The following is a 21,848-nucleotide window of genomic DNA, read 5'->3' on the forward strand; positions in this document are numbered from 1 at the left end:
GAAAAAAGATCCATAACTTTAGGAATTCTCAAAGTTTAATAATAACAGAGACATGCAATTTCTCTGCTCAATGAAAATACCTAATGAGGCAGTGACCCTTTTTTTGCCTTTTAAATATTTACTTATAAAATTTGGAGGAAAACTGAATTAAATAGTAGGTTTAAACTTGTAAATTATTTTTGCTATTGAAGATTAAGAACAATATATTCTACTTTTTGATGATACTTCTTTCTCTAAACATATGAAAAGCCATCTTCATGGCCTTGTTTCTTAGACTATATATGATGGGATTCAAGGTTGGGGGTACTACAGTGTAGAACACAGAAATTACTATGTCAAAAACAGAAGGGGACCCTGAAGTTGGCTTTAGATGGGCAGTGAAACCAGTGGAAAAAAATAACAAAATGACCACCAAGTGTGGAAGACAAGTGGAGTAGGCTTTTGACTGGCCTACTTTTGATGGAATCTTCCTGACAGTGGAGAAGATATAGATGTAGGAAACAGTGATGAAAATGAAACAGCAGAAATCCAAGATGGAAGTAATGAGGATGGGCACAATTTCTTTCATTAAATTTTCTGAACAAGAAATAGCTAATAATTGGGGAATGCCACAGAAAAACTGATGTACCACATTAGACCCACAGAAGGAGAAGGAGAAGGTACCAACTGTGTGCATCACAGCATTCAGAAAACCACCCACCCAAGACACGGCTGCCATCTGCACACATGCGCTCATGTTCATGATGACCTCATAGTGCAGGGAATGGCAGATGGCAGCATAGCGATCAAAGGACATTGCTGTGAGGAGGAGCACCTCTGCAGTTGCTGAAAACACCATAAAAACACTTGTGCTAGGCAGCCAAGGAAGGAGATGGAGTTGTTGTGGGTCAAGGAGTTGACAATGGTTTTGGGGGTTGTAACTGAAATGAGGCAGAAATCCAGGCAGGACAAATTTTTCAGGAAGAAGTACATGAGGGTTTTGAGGTGCTGGTCCAAAGCTATTATCGTGATAATGAGGGCATTTCCCAGCAGGGCCCACAAATAAATGAATGAGAAGAGCATTGACTGCAAAATGTACATATGTTGACTAGTAGGAAATCCCATGAGGATAAATTCAGTCACAGTCGTTTCATTTCTCATTACTGCATTCATAATATGTTCAAAATATCAATAAACAAAAAGAAAGATACAAAAATCAACAAATTCAAATCTCACAAGAGTAAAGAGTATACATATCATAATTGGTCTCTACATATGGTAATGTCCTATTTGAATTACTGAACTATTACTTCCATGTGCATAGTCTTCAGTGTATTGATCATAACTCATTTATTGACTAATTTGCTTTCATTTAACCAAATTTAGTTTAAGTTCAAATAAGTCTGTCATTAAAATATTGTTTAAATATTATGTGAAAGATGTTGATATTTGGTGACTTAAAATTTTACGTGAATCTATGAAAACCCTCCCAAACCTTTAGGTAAATACGAATTGACCAAGGAACAAAAGCTAAATTGTTCCCCAAGCTTCCCGTCTCTACATTCTGTCCCATGTTAATTATAATCACAATTTCATTATAATTTCTGAGAATTTGAGATGTAAATAATTCTGAGAAAAATACGAATTATTCATTGTCAATTTTCCTCAGATACTCCTATAAAATCTTTAGCCTTATTGTCTCTTCAAATCATTCAATTTAGCACAGTTCACAAATTTCAAAATTTTAGTACAGAATTTAGTTAATAGCTTCTTTTGTTTCTTTGTCACAATTTCCAAGTTATTTTCATTTACAGTCTTCTACATAGAATTTCATAAGTAACCCAGTTACAGTAGTTTTCAAATATCCTACAATATATGGGTTGAGATTATTGGCATTGCTCAGCAACTATTTTTTATTTTTTCCTCATTTAAATTTCCCCATATCTAATAAGTAAATAATTATGTTTTCCCCACAAGCTCCTTTTTCTTTCTTTCTACTATCTATTAAAGTATTAAAAACATGATATTATCAACTGCACATCTGAAATACTACAAATATTTTATAACAGTCTCAGGTCAGTAACACAATCAGTTCACCTTCCTTGTATTCCTGTATCACTCCTATACAATTATGTAGTGGGGAAAAGGGAAGATAGAATGGGAACTAAATTCAGATGGCATCTGGGTGATGAAATACTGGATGATTCCTCTTTCAGTGACAGTTTGATACCTTATATTTGTTCAGAATTTATTCTTCATCCTTCATGTACATTTATCATATATTTGAGAATATACTTTACAATTCACCTATCAGTGGACTCCTCTTAAACTCCTTTTAAAAATATACTTATTCTCTCTCCATGGCATGGATAATGGAAAGAAAACAGTAAATATTGGTTACTAGGTTTGGGAGAGAGGTGATATTAAATAATTTATCATTTAATACCTCTAATTTAATATTCTCCAATTTCTTAGAGGAAAGGAATCCCTAGATTTTATTAAAAAGAAAAAAAAATGAGAAATTGGTTGTATTCCATTCTAATAGGGTAAATATTTTGAGGGGTATAAAAATGTTTATTATAATAAAATTTGACTTTGTCCATCTCTGCTATTGTTTCTGTTTAAAGTATTGTGGATTCTTCATCATAAAAAGTTAATCATTTCCCCTGAGTGTTTGAGTAAAGAAAGGTTAATGACCATTCATGCATATATTTCAAACATCCATACTTATCTGTGTCTTTTAGTGAGAAGAAAATAAAATAGGAAAAATCACCTCCAGCAAAGTTCTTGGTAATTCTGACTCAGTTACCCATCAATGTTAGTATAGGGCTGAATATTATATTTTTAAACACAGCATAATTAGTTTTTAACTTTCTTCATGTATTATTTATATACGACTTTCATTAATCATCATGTTAATTGTTGTGATTTCATGTAATATTGAACCCATTTTCTTCATATTGAGCTAAATGAAACACTCTTTAATCATCATATACACTTATAAACCAAGATATTATAAGTATGCCAAGAATATTAAAAAACATAACCTCTTTTGGAATATTTAAGAAAAAGACAAATTTAATATGATCCCCCTTTGTATTTCATCCCAAGGATGCTGGATTAAATAATTAATTTAATTATTTAACTAAATGCTACATTAAATAATTAGAACACCAGACAGTAATATGATTTTAATATGGTCCTTTTATATTTTCTTATTTTTCCCTATTGTTTAAATAAGGACATTTAGCTACTGTTTTATTTCTCAGGTATGTTATATCTAAAATGATTTTTTTCTACCAAAAAGACTTACTTTTGTACCTCCAGTCCTTATTTCTTCTGAGATTCAGGACAAGTGAAATTACCACAAGCGCAGAAGGAGGTTGTAAACCTCATTTCTGTAGAGATAAAGAACATGTTCATTTCTCTGAGCATGTAGATGATGCCCATGTAATCTACCTATCCATGTTGGCAGACAGTGTGGGCTGAAGAGCGCGATCATTTTACACGTTACTGCTCTCCCATGGGCTTGGACATCGCCCCAGGATGATAATTTATCAAACTGTTTGATTCTGAAGGGAAAATAGGCTATCTTTGTCTGCACCAACTTTCGTAATTAGTATCAGCCAATAATAAAATCTCACTGAGTAATTAGTGAATCAGTATGTAGAATTTTTTTATTCTCTCAGGAACTTGTACATTCAAGAAGAGAACTATAATTAATTCTAGCTTCCAACCACCCAGTCTTTATTTCTTGAGTAGCCTTTATTACCTCCCCTAATCTGCTCATCACATCCCTACCTGAGGATGGTGTGACAGGCAGAAGGTTCATAAAAAGCCCATCCCCAAGGAAGGAAGGAAGGTTCCAGGTGACCAGCAGAGGGCAGAGCAGCCCCGGGGAGAGCTGGGTAGGAGAAGATGATGGAGAAAGGAAATGAGGAAAAGGGTTACATCAATGGACACTGCCATTCATGGGATGTATTTTTAGTTTGTACTAGGCCAGGGAGTAAAACCCCGGATTATTTGAGCAGCAGAGTGATATGAGCCAATGTATATTTGAACTTGACCATTGTCTGACAAAAGTAGACCGTCCAGGAAGCTGACTGGAATTGAGAACATGAAATAATTGCAGTATTCTTGTTGTGGGGATGTGTGGTTGATGAGCTTGGCAACACAGGCAATGGTCAAAGTGAGAGAAAAACACTATTTCTGGGAATATTTAATTGCGTAGCATAAATTTTTTTCCATGTAATAATACCACATTTATTTATTTATATAACCTACGTTAGATATTGGGTTGAACTATTCTGATTAAGATATTACTTTTTGGCTTTCTTTTTTTTTTTTTTAATTTATACCTATAAGTCCATTGCCAGCAAAATAATATTACAATTAATAATAATATTACAATAAAGGGCCAAAGCAATTAAAAACACATGTTCCAGATAAGCAAGAATTTTATCCTTGATAGAGTTTTGCTGTGATTGTGTGAAGATAGTAAGCTGAAAATTGGTTTTCATAAATATTTGAATATTTCTCCACCCTTCCACCCCAGTCAAATTACCTGTGTTAAAAGATCATCCCATTATAATGCACCGTCAGTTGAATTATTTTTTTTTAATTTTTTTATTGCTGTGTCATCTTGAAAAGTCTCTTTATTTACAGTACTTTGGAATTTTACAAGTATGTGCCATGGTATAATATTTTTATTTCTGTTTATAGATTATAGCTTTGACTTCTCACTTGGTCATTTTAAAAATTCATTTCCTTCATTCTGACGAATAATCTTATTTTGTTTTACTTTTTGATAATTTTCTTTCCTTTCCTTTTTTTTCCTCTTTCTGGAATTTTATTATTCTTTCTGATATTGACATTATTTTACAAACATTTTTCTTAAAATTTTAATTTCTCTATCCTTCTTCTCTGTACTCTTCCAAATTTTCTGTGGCATGATATTATTTCTGAGATACAATTTTCACATATTAAGAACACTTTCATTCTAAACTTGGGAGACACTATCTCACATGTTTTAATTGGAGGGATTCTCCTTATTTTTTCTGTGATAACATTTATATGAGTTTTTGTTTTTTCTTCTATTATCTGCAATGTTCATTTATTCTTGGTTTCCTTTTCCTATCAATATTATTTTTCTTTTATTCTGCATAAAAATTAGAAACATTCCACAAACACATGATAGGACCCTAAGTTTATCTTCAATATTAACAGTAGGAAATGTATTGGAAGTGCAGTGAGCATGGATTAAGCTTGTGAACAGTTTAACTTCAATGATCAAGGCTAAGGGATTTTAAGGGGTCTGAAATATCAGTTATTTCCAGAAGTAATTTCCTTCAGAAAGTCATTCCCAAGGATACTCTCAGTGGAGTGTTACCTTAGTCATTAGCATTCTTCAAACATCTTTAGAAGGAATTAAGGGATTCACATTATATAATATCAGAACTCTCTTTTCAGTGTATAGGTCTTATCTACAGATCCCTCTTTATAGAACATTTTTTTTCCGGGTTGATGATTCTCTACCTCAAACTCTGCAGCTTCCAAATGCCACTACTTCTGTCTGAAGGATAGTGAGTTCTTCTCTCCTGAGGTGGAGAGCAGATGTGGACTTCTATCCCCTTTTATATGAACTCTCACCATACAAAAGTGCCAGGTATTTCCCCTTTAATTTCACTCTTATTTAATTGTTTTATGGGAAGAAGTAGAGATAAATGACTGTTTTAAATGTCATTGTAACCCAAACTATGTATTTCTTAATTTCATTGTATTTTTCCTAATTTCATTTGTATTTTTCTTGTCTAATGCATGCAAAACTTTAGTATTATAATGAAGTAAAATGCTGACTTGCACAACTAGACATGGGAATGTAAATAATTTCATAGTGCCACATTAGTTTGCCAAACACACATTATTTTTTATAATTTGTGATGAATTAAATATAGGAATCAATTCTTTTCAGGGAGTGGATTTGTGATAGAGTGCACATACTATGAATCCTGAATAAAAGTGATACAAAAATATTGTATTAATTTGGAGCTGTTATATGCCCCAGAAAAGGCAATCTGCTGTGGGTGGGACATTTTAATTAGGTGGTATAAACTGGGACGTGATGTAGCCCTTTCAAGGTGGAGTCATTCATGAGAAGGTAAAAGGCAATGACATTTGGAGAGACCTTGAGAGGAAGGGCCAGAGGAAGGGACAGAGGTGGTCAGAGAGAGAGAAATAGAGAGAAATGGAAGAGAGAAAGATAGAGAGAGAGAGAGAGAGTGAGAAATTTAGTTTAGAGAGAACCACCAGGAGAGAGCTCACTGAGGGAGATAGATCCACAGATGCTAAGAGAGATCCCATAGAAACACTGGGAAAGAGAGTCATTGAAACCAGAATACAGAAGAGAAGGACCAGCAGGCATTGTCATGTGCCTCCCTAGCAGCGTTTTCTGAAAAATGGTATCTTTCTCTTGATGTCTTAATAAATCCCCATTGAAAAGTCAACCCTGCTCTGTATACTTAATTCCAGAAGCTTTAACAAACAAAACAAATATCATGAAAGTTTTTGTACTGTGAGGGCAATGATATAATAATTGCCCTATTTTGAAGATTTAAGACTAGAGGCCAGCTTTCCAGTTGTTACAGCATTCTTGTGCTCCAAAATTCAGGGTTTAAGATATTACTGTCATATGCTGTTTTGAGGCTGTTGTGTGTCTCCAGAAAAGCCATGAACTTTATCCTAAACTAATCTTGTGGGGCAGACCTATTGTTGGGTAGGATGTTTTTTATTAAATTGTTTCCATGGAGATGTGATCCATCCAAGTGTGGGTGGGATCTTTTGATTTGGTGGTTTCTATGGAGATGTAAGGTGGTTTCAAAGTGAGTCTTAGTCTACTTAATGGACTCCTTTAATAGGGAACCACTTTGGAAAAATCTCAGAAACAACACAGAAGGAAACATCTGGAGATTCAGAAAGAAAATGCCACTTGGGAAGCTGTTTGAAACCAGGAGCCAAAGGACTAGCAGATACCTATCATGTGTATTCCCAGCTGACTGAGGTGGTTCAGATGTCATTGGCCTTTCTTGAGTCAAGGTATCTTCCTATGGATGCTTCAAGTTTTGACATTTTAATTACATCAGAACTGTAAAACTGTGTTTTAATAGATCCCTTTTATAAAAGACAACACATTTCTGGTAGATTACATTTTGGCAGTATTAGCAAACTAAGACGCATAGAAATGAATTAAGAGCCAAGAGCATGAAAATGAATGAAAGGGTTCCCATGTTATTCTAAGTAACAGTGTTTGAGCATGATAGAAGGATAGTAAAATTAAACAAAACTTAAGCTATAACTGTGCTGTTTGAAAATATTATGTACCTCGGAAAAGGCATGCTTTAATACTGATCCAGTCTTGTGAAGGCACTGTTTCTTTTATTCCTGATTCAATGCTCTAGGGCAGAAACTTTTGATTACATTATCTCCATGGAGATGTGGTTGGTCCAATTGTGGGTGTGGCCTTGACTAGAAGGAGATGAGACTCCATCCATTCAAGGTGGGTCTTGATTAGTTTACTGGAGTCCTTTAAAAGGGGAAATATTTTGAAGAAACATCAGAGCACAGCCAAAAGAAAGAGCAGATACAGGCACTTGGAGAAGAATTGCTTCAGAGTCCACATGAGACCCAGGGCACAACAGACGTTGCCATGTGCCTTCCCATAAAGTATTAAGCATGCAAGAACCCAGAGTTGTGTCCCAGAGGAGGAGCTTAGTAATGGTACAGAATTTTGAAGTTAGGAACTCCCACAGTAAATAAAGGATGAAAGCTATGGAGTCCTGCAGCTTGGATGCTAGCCATGCTCGTTCCCAGCTGACAGAAGTGTTGCAAATGGCAGTACCATTTTTTGAGTGAAGGTAACCTCTTCTTACTGTCTTAGTTCGGAAATTCACTCAGCCTTAGAACTGTAAACTTGTAACTTATTAAATTCCCTGTTTATAAGCCATTCTAGTGTGGTGCAAAGGTGGCTCAGTGGCAGAACTCTTATCTGCCATGCCAGAGACTTTAGTTCAATTCCTGGAGTCTGCCCATGCCAAAAAAAAGGCATTCCATTTCTCATATATTGCAATCCAGCAGCCTAGCAAACTGACATGGATTTTGGTACTAGGAGAGGGGGGCTGCTATGGTTGGCAAATATTTAATGTGTTGGAACAGCTTTTTAAATGTTGTATTAGTTAGGGTTCTTTAGAGAAACAGAATCAAAATGGAATACTTGCAAATATAAAATGTATAAAAGTGTCTCACATGACTGTGGGAACACAGAGTCCAAAATCCATATGGCAGGCTGTGAAGCCAATGATTCTAATGGAGGGTCTGGATGAATGCCACAGGCAGGACAGGCTCAACAGCTGAGGCAGAAAGAGAGATTGTCTCTTCTGAGTCCTCCTTCAAAGGCTTCCAGTGATTAGATTGAGCCTTACTCATTTCAGAAGACACTTCCCTTGGCCAGCACTTGCACAACCAGACAAACAGGTAACTCCACTTGGTCAAGTTGACACATGAACCTGTCATGGTCAGGTTCATGTGTCACCTTGGCCAAATGGTGGTTGGGCAAGTAATGGCTTGTCTGTTGCGATGAGGACATTTGATAGAATTAAATCATGATCACGTCAGCTGCATCCACAGCCGATTCCATTTGTAATCAGTCAAAGAGCCATGTCTTCTGCAATGAGTGATGCCTAATTTAAACACTGAAAGCCTTATAAGGAGGATTCAGAAAAGACAGACTCTTCCCAATTCATGGAGTGAGTTGGCAAGAGAGATAGTCAAAATAGCACCATTCGATTCTCCTAATGCTTCACTTGTACGAAGGCAGGATCTGGGGGATAATGTTTTTGACACCTCTACAGAGTTTTGTAGAAATAAGAGGTATAGATATGTTGGTTGGTTGTTGTTATATACACTGGCTGCATTAAGGAGTGAAAGGGATGGTCTTTAGGCTTCAAATGAGAAGCTTCAGCATCGCCTGACAGATATAGACATTTCTATGAGTATCCTGAAGGAAAATCTTATTTCCTGTAGCCATAGACTCAAGATCTCTGAAAATCAGACTCAGAATCTTATTGTTAGAGTAAAAACTTTACAATGTAAACTGCAAGCTCACTCTTGCATGGTGTCTGCCGTTAAAATGAGGGCATTGATTGGAAAAGAGTGGGATCCTGAAAAATGGCATGGTGACATATGGATTGATAATGATGTCAGGGGTGAGGTCAAAACCCTAGATCATGCTGAATCTTCTCTAGATAACCCTGTAATAATTTGCCCTGAGGACATAACCACCTCACTTCCAGCCTGCCTTGAGGAGTTAACCACCCAACTTCCTCCTGAAGGGATTAGCCCAAGAGTGATTGATCCTGTTTCATCAAATGAAACTGCAAATGAAGGCTCTGAATCAAATGGTTTGGGAGATATTTCTAATTCTTTTCATGACCCACCACCACCACCCCTCATTTCTTCCAGACCTATAACTAGACTAAAGTCCCAACAGGCCCCTAAAGGTGAGGTACAAAGTATCACACATGAGGAGATACATCATACCCCAAAAGAATGTGTGAGTTTTCCAATTTATATAGACAGAAATCAGGGGAATATATGTGGCAATGGATTTCAAGGGTGTGGGATAAAGGTGGGAGGAATATAAGGCTGGATCAGGCTGAATTTATTGGTATGGGCCCACTAAGCAGAGATTCTGCATTCAATAAAACACACCTTTTTTTCTTTCACCTAACAATACTCAACTGTCCTGCAAATAACTGGAAACACATTAAATCTCTCCAGAATAGGTTGCAAGTCCTTGGTTAATATTCATTCTTAAACTTGATATCTTACAACTTCAATAGTATAACAGGAACAAAACAGCACCACAGTCCTCATTTCTGTAACTGATCACGTGGTCATAGTTCATATTTATCATTACCTTCTACCCATTCCATGTTCCCTTTACCCTCAGCAAACACTTTAACTGACCATGGTTCTTTGCCTGGTGGGGTGACCCCAACCTTCATTCCTGAAGTTTCAGACCCATTGGTAGTCATGCCTGGACTGGGCTCTTGCAGTTTTCCATTGATTTTGCTCACAGAGCATGGTCATACTAAAAGACTCCCTAGGGGATCTCCTATATTCCAAGAAAACTCTTCTTTACCTGATTGGGTAGTTGCATTTATATTTCCCCCTGACAGTCAGTGTTAATCACCCCAGGCAATAATGCAAACCCTTTCTTGGTTTGTTGATCCAGGGGCATGAGCAGCCCAAAGTGACCAGGTGGCAGTCTTAGATTCCAGTTCAATGAAATCATTGTTGTTTCTCCTGATGGAAGCACTCCCACATTTGGGATTAAAACCTGTAGACCAGCAGAGCTCAGGTTCAAAGGGACAGGAAACAAAAATTTCCTAGTGGATCACTAGGGGTAAGAGTGAGTGGTGCCACTCCCATTTCCACCCCTTGGTTGTTGGACCCATGTTTCCTGGCTATGGGAGAAACAGCACCATACAGTGGACCTTGATTCAGAGCATACACAGCTTCCTGGAGAACATTACCCCGGTCTTTCAAGTTATTGCCACCTGTTTGGCATCATAAGTGAGTTTCAAAAGGCCAGTCACCATTCTATCAATCCAACTGCTTCTTTATGATGGGGAACATGGTATGATCACAGAATTCTATGAGTATGTGCCCATTCCTACACTTCATTTGTTGTGAAATGTGTCACTTGTTCAGAAACAATGCTATGTGGAATACCATAAAAATGGATAAGACATAAGCCCATGGATGGTAGTTTTGACAGAAGTATTGCGTGCAGGGAAAGCAAACCCATATCCAGAGTGTGTGTCTCTTCCAGTTAGAACAAATCACTGGCCCTTCCATGAAGGGAGTGGTCTAATGTAATCAACCTGCCACCATGTAGTTCACTGGTTACCTGGGGGAATAGTGCCATATAAGGGGCTGAGTGTGGATCTCTGCTTCTGGCAAATTGAGCGCTCAGAAATAGCTGTAACCAAATAAGCTTTGGTGAGTGGAAGTCCATGTTGCTGAGCCCATGCATAATCTCCATCCCTACCACCATGGCCACTTTGTTCATAATCCCATTGGGCAGTGACAGGAGTTGATGGGGAAAGAGGCTGACTGGTATCCACAGAATGGGTCATCTTATCCATTTGATTATTAAAACCTTCCTCTGCTGAAGTCACCCTCTGGTGTGCATTCACATGGGACACAAAAATGTTCATGGTTTTAGCCCACTCAGGAAGTGGGCTAAAATCCACATACTTCTTCCCCAGGCCTCTTTGTCATCAATTTTCCAATTATGGTCTTTCCAACTCCCTAAACATCCAGCTAAACCATGGGCAACAGCACATGAGTGAGTATACAAATGTGCCTCTGGCCAGTTTTTCTTCCAAGCAAAATGAACAACCAGGTGCACTGCTCAAAGTTCTGCTCACTGGGAAGATTTCTCCTCACCACTGTCCTTCAAAGAGACATTCTTGGTTGTAGCGCTGCAGCTGTCCACTTTCGGGTGGTACCTGCATATCATGCTGAACCATCTGCAAACCAGACCCAAGTTTTCTCTTCTTTAGTCAATTCACTGTACTCCCCAAGAGGACATAGCTCTGGTCTGGGAAAGAGAAGGTAATGTGGGAGGAGTAGAAACCACGGACATTTGGGCCACTTCTCATGTAACTTACTTGTGCCTTCAGGACCTACTCTGGCCCTATCTCATATATACCATTTCCATTTTACAATAGAGTGCTGCTATGCAAGCCCAACTTTATGGCTTTGTGGGTTAGACAACATCCAGCTCATGAAAGACAACTCAGTTCTCATAGTAACTTAGTGGCCCATGGTTAAGTGTTCAATCACTACAGGCCAAAAGCTGGTGCTCAAAAAGAGAGTAGTTATCTGCAGCAGATGGTAAGGTTTTGCTACAAAATCCTAAGTGTCTGCACTGTGATACTCCTATAGGGTCCTGAAAAGTCTCAGACAGCATTTCTGTTTGCCACTGACACTTCCTGCATTATTGGATGTGCTGGATCATACAGCTCAAGTGGCAGAGCAGCTTGCACAGCAGCCTGGACCTGTCACAGAGCCTCCTCTTGTTCAGGTCCCCACTCAAAATTAGCAGCTTTTCTGGTCACTCGATAAATGGGCCAGATTAGCACACCCAAATAAGAAATATGTTGTTGCCAAAATCCAAAGCGACCATCTAGGCATTGTGCCTCTTTTTTGGTCATAAGAGGGGTCAGATGCAGGAACTTCTCCTTCATCTTAGAAGGGATATCGTGACATTCCCCACACCACTGGACACATGGAAATTTCACTGAGGTGGAAGGTTCCTGTATTTTTGTTGGATTTATCTACCATCTTCTGACATGCAAATGCCTTATGAGTAAGCCTATAGTGGTAGCTACTTCTTGCTCACTAGGTCCAATCAACATGATATCATCAATATTATGGGCCAGTGTGATGTCTTGTGGGAGGGAGAAATGATCAAGGTCCCTGCAGACAAGATTATGACATAGGGCTGGAGAGTTGATATACCCCTGAGGTAGGACAGTGAAAGTATATTGCTGACCTTGCCAGCTGAAAGCAAGCTGTTTCTGGTGGTCCTTACTAACAATTATTGAAAAAAAAACATTTGCCAGATCAATAGCTGCATACCAGGTACCAGGGGATGTATTGATTTGCTCAAGCAATGATACCACATCTGGAACAGCAGCTGCAATTGGAGTTACCACCTGGTTGAGCTTACAATAATCCACTGTCATCCTCCAAGACCCATCTGTTTTCTGTACAGGCCAAATAGGAGAGTTGAATGGGGATGTGGAGGGAATCATCACACCTGCATCTTTCAAGTCCTAAAGAGTGATAGTAATCTCTGCAATCCCTCCAGGAATCTGGTATTGATTCTGATTTACTATTTTGCTCAGTAGGGGTAGGTCTAGTAGCTTCCACTTGGCCTTTCCCACCATAATAGCCCTCACTGCATAAGTTTGAGAGCCAATGAGAAGATTCTGCCAGTTACTCACTATTTCTATACCAATTATACATTCTGGAACCAGGCAAATAACTACGGGATGGGTCCAGGGGCCCACTGTATCCACTGTGAGATGGACCTGAGTTAAAACTCCATTGATCACCTTGCCTCCATAAGCCCCCACTCTGACTGGTGGGCCAGAGTGATGTTTTGGGTCCCCTGGAATTAATGTCACTTCTGAACCAGTGTCTAATAATCCCCAACATCTCTGATAATTTCCTTTTCCCCAATGCACAATTACCCTGGAAAAAGGCTGTTGTTCTCCTTGGGGAAGACTTGGAGGAAGATTAATAGTGTAAATTTGTGGCAGTGTAACAGAGTTATCCCTCAAAGGGACTTGGCCTCCCTTCATTCAATGGGCTCTGTGTCTGTAAACTGTCTCAAATCTGGAAATTGATTAAGGGGGATGACTCTGTATTTTTGTAATTCTGGTTAGTCTTCTGTTCACTTGACCTAGAACTCTTTTGTTTATACAGCTCAAACAAGAATTTAGTAGACTGCCCTTCTGTTGTATTTCTAGGTACTCCATGATTTACGAGCCAAAGCCACAAATATCTGCGAGTCATATAATTTTGACACCTGCTTTGAGTTTGCTGTTTATTGTAATAGCCACATCTACCCTGTCTTTGTTGACTAAGTACCGCCACCGGGTTTCTGCCAAGTTGCGATCCCATCATCCCCAATGTGTTTAAGGATTCCAGCTCAGTAACAGGAATTCCTACAGTAATATCTGATCTACAGAGAAGTGCAACCACAGAGCTCTTCAGAGATGATGTTGCTGGTCTCACAAATTTATTTCTCACTGTTATGATAAAAGGTGCATACTCCAGACACTCTTGGGGTGTAAGAGCAGGCTTTGCATGTTAAATCCACTCTAACAGTCCAATCTCTCTTTGTGTCTGGATCCCCTCATCTACATTATACCAGGGCAGTTCTGGCATTTCAACCTCAGGTAATGTTGGTCACCTTTTGATCCATGTTTCAACCAACTACCCAAACAAATTGTTAATATCCCCTCATGCTATAACATCAAATGCAGAATCTCTGCTTAGTGGGCCCATATCACTACATTCAGTCTGATCCAGTCTTATAGTCCTTGCACCATTTTCCCATATCCTTAAAATCCATTGCCATGCATATTTCCCTGATTTCTGTCTATATAAATTGGTAAACTCACACAGTTCTTTTGGAGTATAACGTACCTCCTCATGTGTGATACTTTGTACCTCACCTTTAGGGGCCTATTGGGACTTTAGTCTAGTTATAGGTCTGGAAGAAATGAGGGGTGGTGGGGGTGGGTCATGAAAAGAATTAGAAATATCTTCCAAGACATTTGCTTCAAGGCCTTCATTTGCAGTTTCATCTGGTGAAACACAATTAATCACTCTAGGGATAATCTCTTTAGAAGGAGGTTGGGTGGTCAACTCCTCAAGGCAGGCTTGAAGTGGGGCAGCTATGTCCTCAGGTCAAACTATTACAGGGTTATCTAGAGAAGACTCAGCATGATCTAGATTTTCAACCTCATCCCTGACATCATTATCAATCCACATGTCACCATCCCATTTTTCAGGGTCCCACTCCTTTCCAATCAGTGCTCTCACTTTAATGGCTGACACCATGCAAGACTGAGATTTCAGTTTGAGTTGCAAAGTTGCTACTCTAACAATAAGATTCTGAGTCTGATTTTCCAAGATCTCAAGTCTACAGCTACAGGAAATAAGGTTTTCCTTCATAATACACATAAAAACATCTACATCTGTCAGGCAGCACTTAAGCGTCTCGTTTGAAGTCTTAAGCCCATCCCTTTCATTCCTTTAATGTAGACAGTGTATCTAACAACAACCAACCAACATCTCTATACCTCTTATTTCTACAAAACTCTGTAAAGGTGTCAAAAACATTATCCCTTAGAGCCTCGCTTCATATAAGCAAAACATTAGGAGAATCAAATGGTGATATTTTGACTCTCTCTCTTGCCAACTCACTCCATGGATTGGGAGTGTCATTCTGATTATGGGAATCAGAGTCCTCAGTGCCCTCGAGTCTAGTCAGAGTAGAAAACCATTCATAAAAACCCATTTTTAAGATTCTGTTTCTTAACAACTACTGCTGATACCAAGATGTATTAGTTAAGGTTCCCTAGAGAAACAGAATCAACTGGGAACACTCGCAAATATAAAATTTATTAAAGTGTCTCACATGACCATGGGAGCACAGAGTCCAAAACCCACAGGGCAGTCTGTGAAGCTGATGATTCTGATGAAGGGTCTGGATGAACTCCACAGGAGAGGCTCATCAGCCAAAGCAGGAAGAGCACCTGTCTTTTCTGAATCCTCCTTAAAAGGCTTCCAGTGATTTGATTGAGCATCACTCATTGTGGAAGGCATTCCCCTTGGCTGATTACAAATGGAATCAGCTGTGGATGCAGCTGACCGATTATGGTTTAATTCTATGAAATGTGCTTATCACAACAGACAGGCCAGCACTTGCCCAACCAGACAAACAGGTACCACCACTTGGCCAAGTTGACACACGAACCTGACCATGACAAATGGGTAAGGGGAAGACTCTGTAAGAATTATGTGAGGTTTGGTGGAGAAGGCTTAGAATGTTTTGAAGTGACTGTTACTGGAAGTGTGGACTCTAAAGACACTTCTCATAAGGCTTTAGAAAGAAACGGTGATGGGATCATTGCAAACATGGACGTAATCAGCCAACTTAGAAATAGACAGGATTAGAGTACAAGTTAACTGGAAAGGATTTCTGGAAAGTCCTATTGTCATTATGATTCCCGCATACTGCATAAAAAACCAACACAAGTGCTGTGGGATTTGCATAGATGTGACCACTTCCAATCTTGACTAAAAGGGAAAAATTGCAGGAAAAATGACTCAGAGGCAGAATCATGGAAGCTAAGTTTTGGAGCCAGGAAACCTCATACCTGAAAAGCAGGGCCACCCACACATGTGGTGAGAGTGAATTTGCCCTTTAAGCAGAGCCTTCATTATTCAAGAAGAATTGTGCCATCTCAGGCCTCAGAGAGGGTGGGTCACATCAGCAAGGTATGTGAGCTCTGGAGAGCTTGAGTATGTACTCCAGAAATGGTAGGGACTCCAGGTGCTGCTCCAATGCATGGATCAGGTAGAGCCAATAAAAGGCAGTTCCCTCAATGAATCCCAGTGTTGAAATGCTTCCCAGCATTTGGACACAGAGAAATGCCACTGTGTAGACCCTGGAAAGGGTGAGAATGTTGTTTCCTAAAGCCCAGTTATAAATGACTCTCAGACTTTGAAATTGAATGGAATTTTCCCTGCAGGTTTACAGAACTGTTTGGGCCTGGTGACTCCTGTGTAGTTTTTATTTTTTCCCTATAGGAATGGAAATACCTATAACTGTCTTTTCTTTGTATATTGGCAGCAAATAACTTGTACTGAGTTTCATTTGTCTCTGGACCAGAGGAGAATTTTTGCCTTAGAATAGACAATGCCTGTAGCTGAACTTGAAAGATTTTGTATTGGTTTAAACTTTGTATTGTATTTGTATTGTTACTGAAATTGTTTAATGCTTTTTGATACTGTGTTGGAGTGAACATGCTTTCGATGTGGAAAAAACATGTCTTTTGGGGGTCAGGAAATTGGAATATACTTGTTTCAATCTATTAAATATCCCAGAAGCCATGCTTTAATCTTGATCCAAGCTGGTGGGGGGGCAGCTGTTTCTTTTAATCCTAATTAAAAACCATAAGGTGGAGACTTTTGATTAGATTAACTTCATGGAGACATGATATGCCAAATTGTGTTTGTGACCCTTTGATTAGATAAAGATGTGACTCCACCCATTCAAGATACATCTTGATAAGTTTGCTGGAGTCCTTTGAAAGGGGAAACATTTTGAAGAAACATCACAGCAGAGCCAAAAGATACAACAAATGCAGCCACTTGGAGATGAGTTGCTTCAGAGCAAACATGAGACCAAGGGTTGGACCAAGGGCCCCACATACATTTCCAAGTGTCTTCACATGAGATATTAAGAAGGTATGATCCCAGAGATGTGTCCTAGAGGTGCTAGGTGAGGCTCACAGGTGCCAAGCAGTGAACACAGGAAACACAGACTGAAAGCAGTGGGTCCAGGAACAAGGGAACAGCAGATGCCAGGGCATTCTGGATGGAATCATCCTTTCTGGAGTGAAGGTAACCTCTTCTTAGTGCCTAAGGTTGGACAGTTTCTTAGCCTTAGATCTGTAAACTTGTAACATACTAAATTCCCTCTACAAAAGCTGTTCCATTTCTGGTATATTGCATTCTGGAAGCTTAACAAACCAGTACAATAACCTACAACTAAATAAATGAATAAAATCAATAGCTAATTGGCAAATAATAACAAAAAGATAAGTAATATAGATTCATATCTTCATGCATTAAGGAAATGTAAAATTTTCCAGCAACACCTTTAGATCTATAATTGCATCATCCATTATGTCCACATTTATGTCAAAACTATGTTCTAATGTTCAGTACACATCATTCATTACATATATATTTTTAAACTGAAGTAGACTTTCTTTGCTATTTATCAATCATATTTTGAAGAGTATAGGCTATTTATTTTGAAGAACACCCATCAACTCAGTGTGGTGAGTGACAGAAGTGTTTTAAGGAATAAACAGAGAGACTGACAGAGAGAGACATAGAGAGTGCTGATTGAAGAGACTGCCTGGAAAGAGTGGTGAGATTCTGTTAGAGAATGCAACCAATTTTAAGGACCACCAAAACGAGATTGCTGGAGAATAAACATCCTAATTTGAACTTAATTATCTCTATCTGATCTCCTAAATCTTCCCCTTTTAGCAATCCAAGACTGGCAGACTTCAGAGAACAAAGCAGCCTGGAGAACGATAAATGTTGGATCTGTATAAATAAGAATTAATATCCTGCAAATGACTTTAAGATATATTTCCATGTATCTAGGTTGTGACAAATTGATCTTTCTGAACTCATGGAGTCATATCTTTTATGATTTTAAGAGATGTCCATCATTAACAATAAAAGTTACCTCTCTTTCATATCTTCTTTCTCTGTCATATACATTAACTGATTCTATCTTGTTGTAGCATGTGTGTGTATGAGTGTGTGTGCATGACTATGTGTACATGAAATTTCATTTCCTTCTTTGTGAAATGTTTGGGGTTATTTTTCATATCTACCTTTCATTAACTATTTTAATATTTTATTTTCATTTCATTTAATCTTTATTCTAAACAATAATCTTCAATATTATGAAATCCACTTAATTCTCTTTCAAATGTGTGTAGCCAATTATCATCTTATTTGGCCCTTAATTTTCTTTTTCATTTTTAAGCACTTTAACAAATAAATTTATGGCACATGTCTTAGTTTCTGATTGCAACAATTTCAATTTAATGACTTCCTGCATATTGGAAAATCTGTTTTTATTTATAATTCCAAAATACATTTGGGATGCAACACCTTTAATTTACATTATGGTGGCTTTCAGCTGTGTACCCCAGAGAATTTGTTTTTAAATTAAATTCATCTCTGTGGGTGTGAATCAATTATAAGTAGAACCTTTTGATAAGATTACATCAGTTAATGTGTGGCCCAACCAAATTAGGATGGATTTTAATCCTACTATTGGAGTCCTTAACAAACTGAAAAAATATGAAAACGCTATAGGAACAAGAAAATGAATGTCAATAAAACACAGAAGAGAAGGGAAACTCCAGGAAAAGCTACCAGGTGCATTACCATTTGACAGAAGAATCCAGAAACAAGGATCTCTGCAGCCAACTCCACATTATCAGTCTGCAATTAGAAAGCATCACTTCAATGATGTCTTGAATTTGAATTCTCCTAGCCTCAAAACTGTGAAGTTATAACTTGCCCTATTTTCAACCCATAGCATCATGTTTGCTTGAGTAGCAAAGGAAGAAAAACAAATTTTGTTACCAGGAAAAGAGAGGTGAGGCTATTGCAAATAATATAAATGTTTAAATGGCTTTGGAATTTGGAAATGGGTAGAAGCTGGAATAATTGTTAGATGCTTGATAGAAATGGCCTAGATTGCTTTGAAGAGACTGTTTGAAGGAATACAGAAATTAAGGCAATGAGTCCTTAAGTGGAAATGATGAATGTGTTATTGGAAACTAGGAGAAAGATGATCCTTGTTTTAAAGTGGAAGATAATTGGCAAAACTGGATTCTGTCATCATATTGAAGACAGAACTTGAAAGTGATGGACTTGAACTTTTCATTGTGAGGGTTTCTAGCTAAGTGTGGAATGTATACACTGGTTTCTCCTTGCACGTTATAGTGAAATGTGAGAAGAAAGTGATTAGCTGAAAACTGAACTCTTAAGAACAAAGAACTCATAAATTTATGCTTTGGAAAATTCTGAGCCTATCTAGATGTGTGCTCTGAAACTAGGACCAGAAACAGCTCTATCAAGACCTCCTTGAGCTTCTAGACAATGATCCCCTACAGTTAAATTGACCATGTGATAAGTCAGCATTGCAGTGAACGTTAGAACTTGAAATGCTTTATGCAAGAAGGATCAATTTAAGGTTATTCTGTCTGATGATTTGGATCCCTGTGAGCTGAAGGTATACCAAACAAAATTTCTCCACAACTTTGTGGAACAAATGTTGGGGCCTGTGTTCTGGCATTTATGGAAAGCCTGGATGTTACCCTAATGTGCAGAGAGTGTTAGCCTTTTTCATGTCATTCTGTAAACCTTGGCCACCAAGGTTTGGAGAAGGTGAGGCCTTTAACTCAGAGTTTCAGGAGAGCATGGCTATTGTAAACAAACTGCAAATAATGGCAATTACTGCTTCTTCAGGATTGGAAGACAAACATCAATCAATAGATGACTCTCAGACCTTGAAATCTAATGGAGTTTACCTTGCTGTATTTTGGAATTGTTTGAGACCCATGACCCCTACTTTCCTGCCAATTTCCTGTTGTTAATGGTTTAGCTGGATGGTCAAGGACTTGGAAAGAACATAATTGGAAAATTGGTGACAAAGAGGTCTGGGGGAGAAGTATGTGGATAGACCTTTCTGAGTGGGCTAAACACATGAACATATTTGTGTCCCATGTGAATGCATAGCAGAGGGTGACTTCAGCTGAGGAAGATTTTAATAATCAAGTGGATAAGATGACCTGTTCTGTGGATACCAGTCAGCCTCTTTCCCCAGCAATTCCTGTCATTGCCCAATGGGCTGATGAAAACAGTGGTCATGGTGGTAGGGGTGGAAGTTATTCATGCGCTCAGCAACATGGAGTTCCACTCACCAAGGCTGACTTGAATGCAGCCATTGCTGAGTGCCCAGTCTGCCACCAGCAGAGACCCATACTCAGCCCCCGATATGGCACCATTCCCTGAGGTGACCAAGGATCTACATGGTGGCAGGTTGATTATATTGGACCACTCCCTTCATGGAAGGGGCAGCAATTTGTTGTAACTGGAATAGACACATACTCTGGATATGGGTTTGCTTTCCCTGCATGCAATGCTTCTGCCAAAACTACCATCCATGGGCTTACAGAATGCCTTATCCATCATAGCATTGCTTCTGATCAAGGAACACACTTTACAGCAAATGAAGTGTGGGAATAGGCACATGCTCATGGAATTCTCTGATCTTACCATATTCCCCATCATCCAAAAGCAGCTGGACTGATAAAATGGTGGAATGGCCTTTTGAAAACTCAATTACAGTGCCAACTAGGTGGGAATATCTTGAAAGTCTGGGCTAATGTCCTCCAGGAAGCTGTAAATGCTCTGAATCATCATCCGCTGTATGGTGCTGTTTCTCCCATAGCCAGGATCCATGGGTCCAGGAACCAAGGGGTGGAAATGGGAGTGGTACCACTCACTATTACCCCTAGTGACCCACAAGGAATATTTTTGCTTCCTGTTCCTGTGACCCTGAGCTCTGTTGGTCTACAGGTTTTAGCTCCAAAATGGGGAGTGCTTCCAGCAGGAGAAACAACAATGATTCTATTGAACTGGAATCTAAGACTGCCACCTGGTTACTTTGGGCTACTTATGCCCAACTGGATCAACAAGCTAAGAAGGGGATTACATTACTGTCTGAGGTGATTGACCCTATCAGGGGGAAGTAGGACTGCAACTACATAATGTACATAAAGAAGAGTTTTCTTGTAATACAGGAGATCCCCTAAGGCATCTTTTAGTACTACCATTCCCTGTGATTAAAATCAATGGAAAACTGCAAGAGCCGAATCCAGGCAGGACTACCAATGGGTCTGAAACGTCAGGAATGAAGGCTTGGGTCACCCCACCAGGCAAAGAACTATGACCAGCTGAAGTGCTTGCTGAGGGTAAAGGGAACATGGAATGGGTAGTGGAAGAAGGTAATGATAAATATGAACTTCAACCATGTGATCAGTTATAGTAACAAGGATTGTAATGCTGTTTTGTTCCTGTTATACTATTTAAATTGTAAGATATCAAGTTTAAGAATGAATATTACCCAAGGATTTGCACCTTATTCTGGAGAGACTTAATGTGTTTCCAGTTATATGCAGGACATTTGAGTTTTGTTAGGTTAAAGGAAGAATGTATTTTATTGTTTTTATTTAGAAATTGGGTATGATATAAGGTGGTATGTATAGCTGCCAAGTTGATAAGGGGTGAACTGTCATGGTGAGGTTCATGTGTCAACTTGGCCAAGTGGTGGTACCTGTTTGTCTGGTTGGGCAAGTGTTTGCCTGTCTGTTGAGATGAGAACACTTCATAGAATTAAA

The 21,848-nt window shown here is 38.7% G+C and overlaps 1 pseudogene; it reads right to left on the reverse strand.

The window, feature by feature from the left end:
* Positions 1-208: 208 nt before the first annotated feature.
* Positions 209-1,140, reverse strand: LOC143646015 (olfactory receptor 14A16-like; annotated as a pseudogene).
* Between the last annotated feature and the right edge of the window lie 20,708 nt (positions 1,141-21,848).

The sequence above is a fragment of the Tamandua tetradactyla genome, chromosome 9 (assembly GCF_023851605.1).
Source record: "Tamandua tetradactyla isolate mTamTet1 chromosome 9, mTamTet1.pri, whole genome shotgun sequence".
Lineage (NCBI taxonomy): Eukaryota > Metazoa > Chordata > Mammalia > Pilosa > Myrmecophagidae > Tamandua > Tamandua tetradactyla.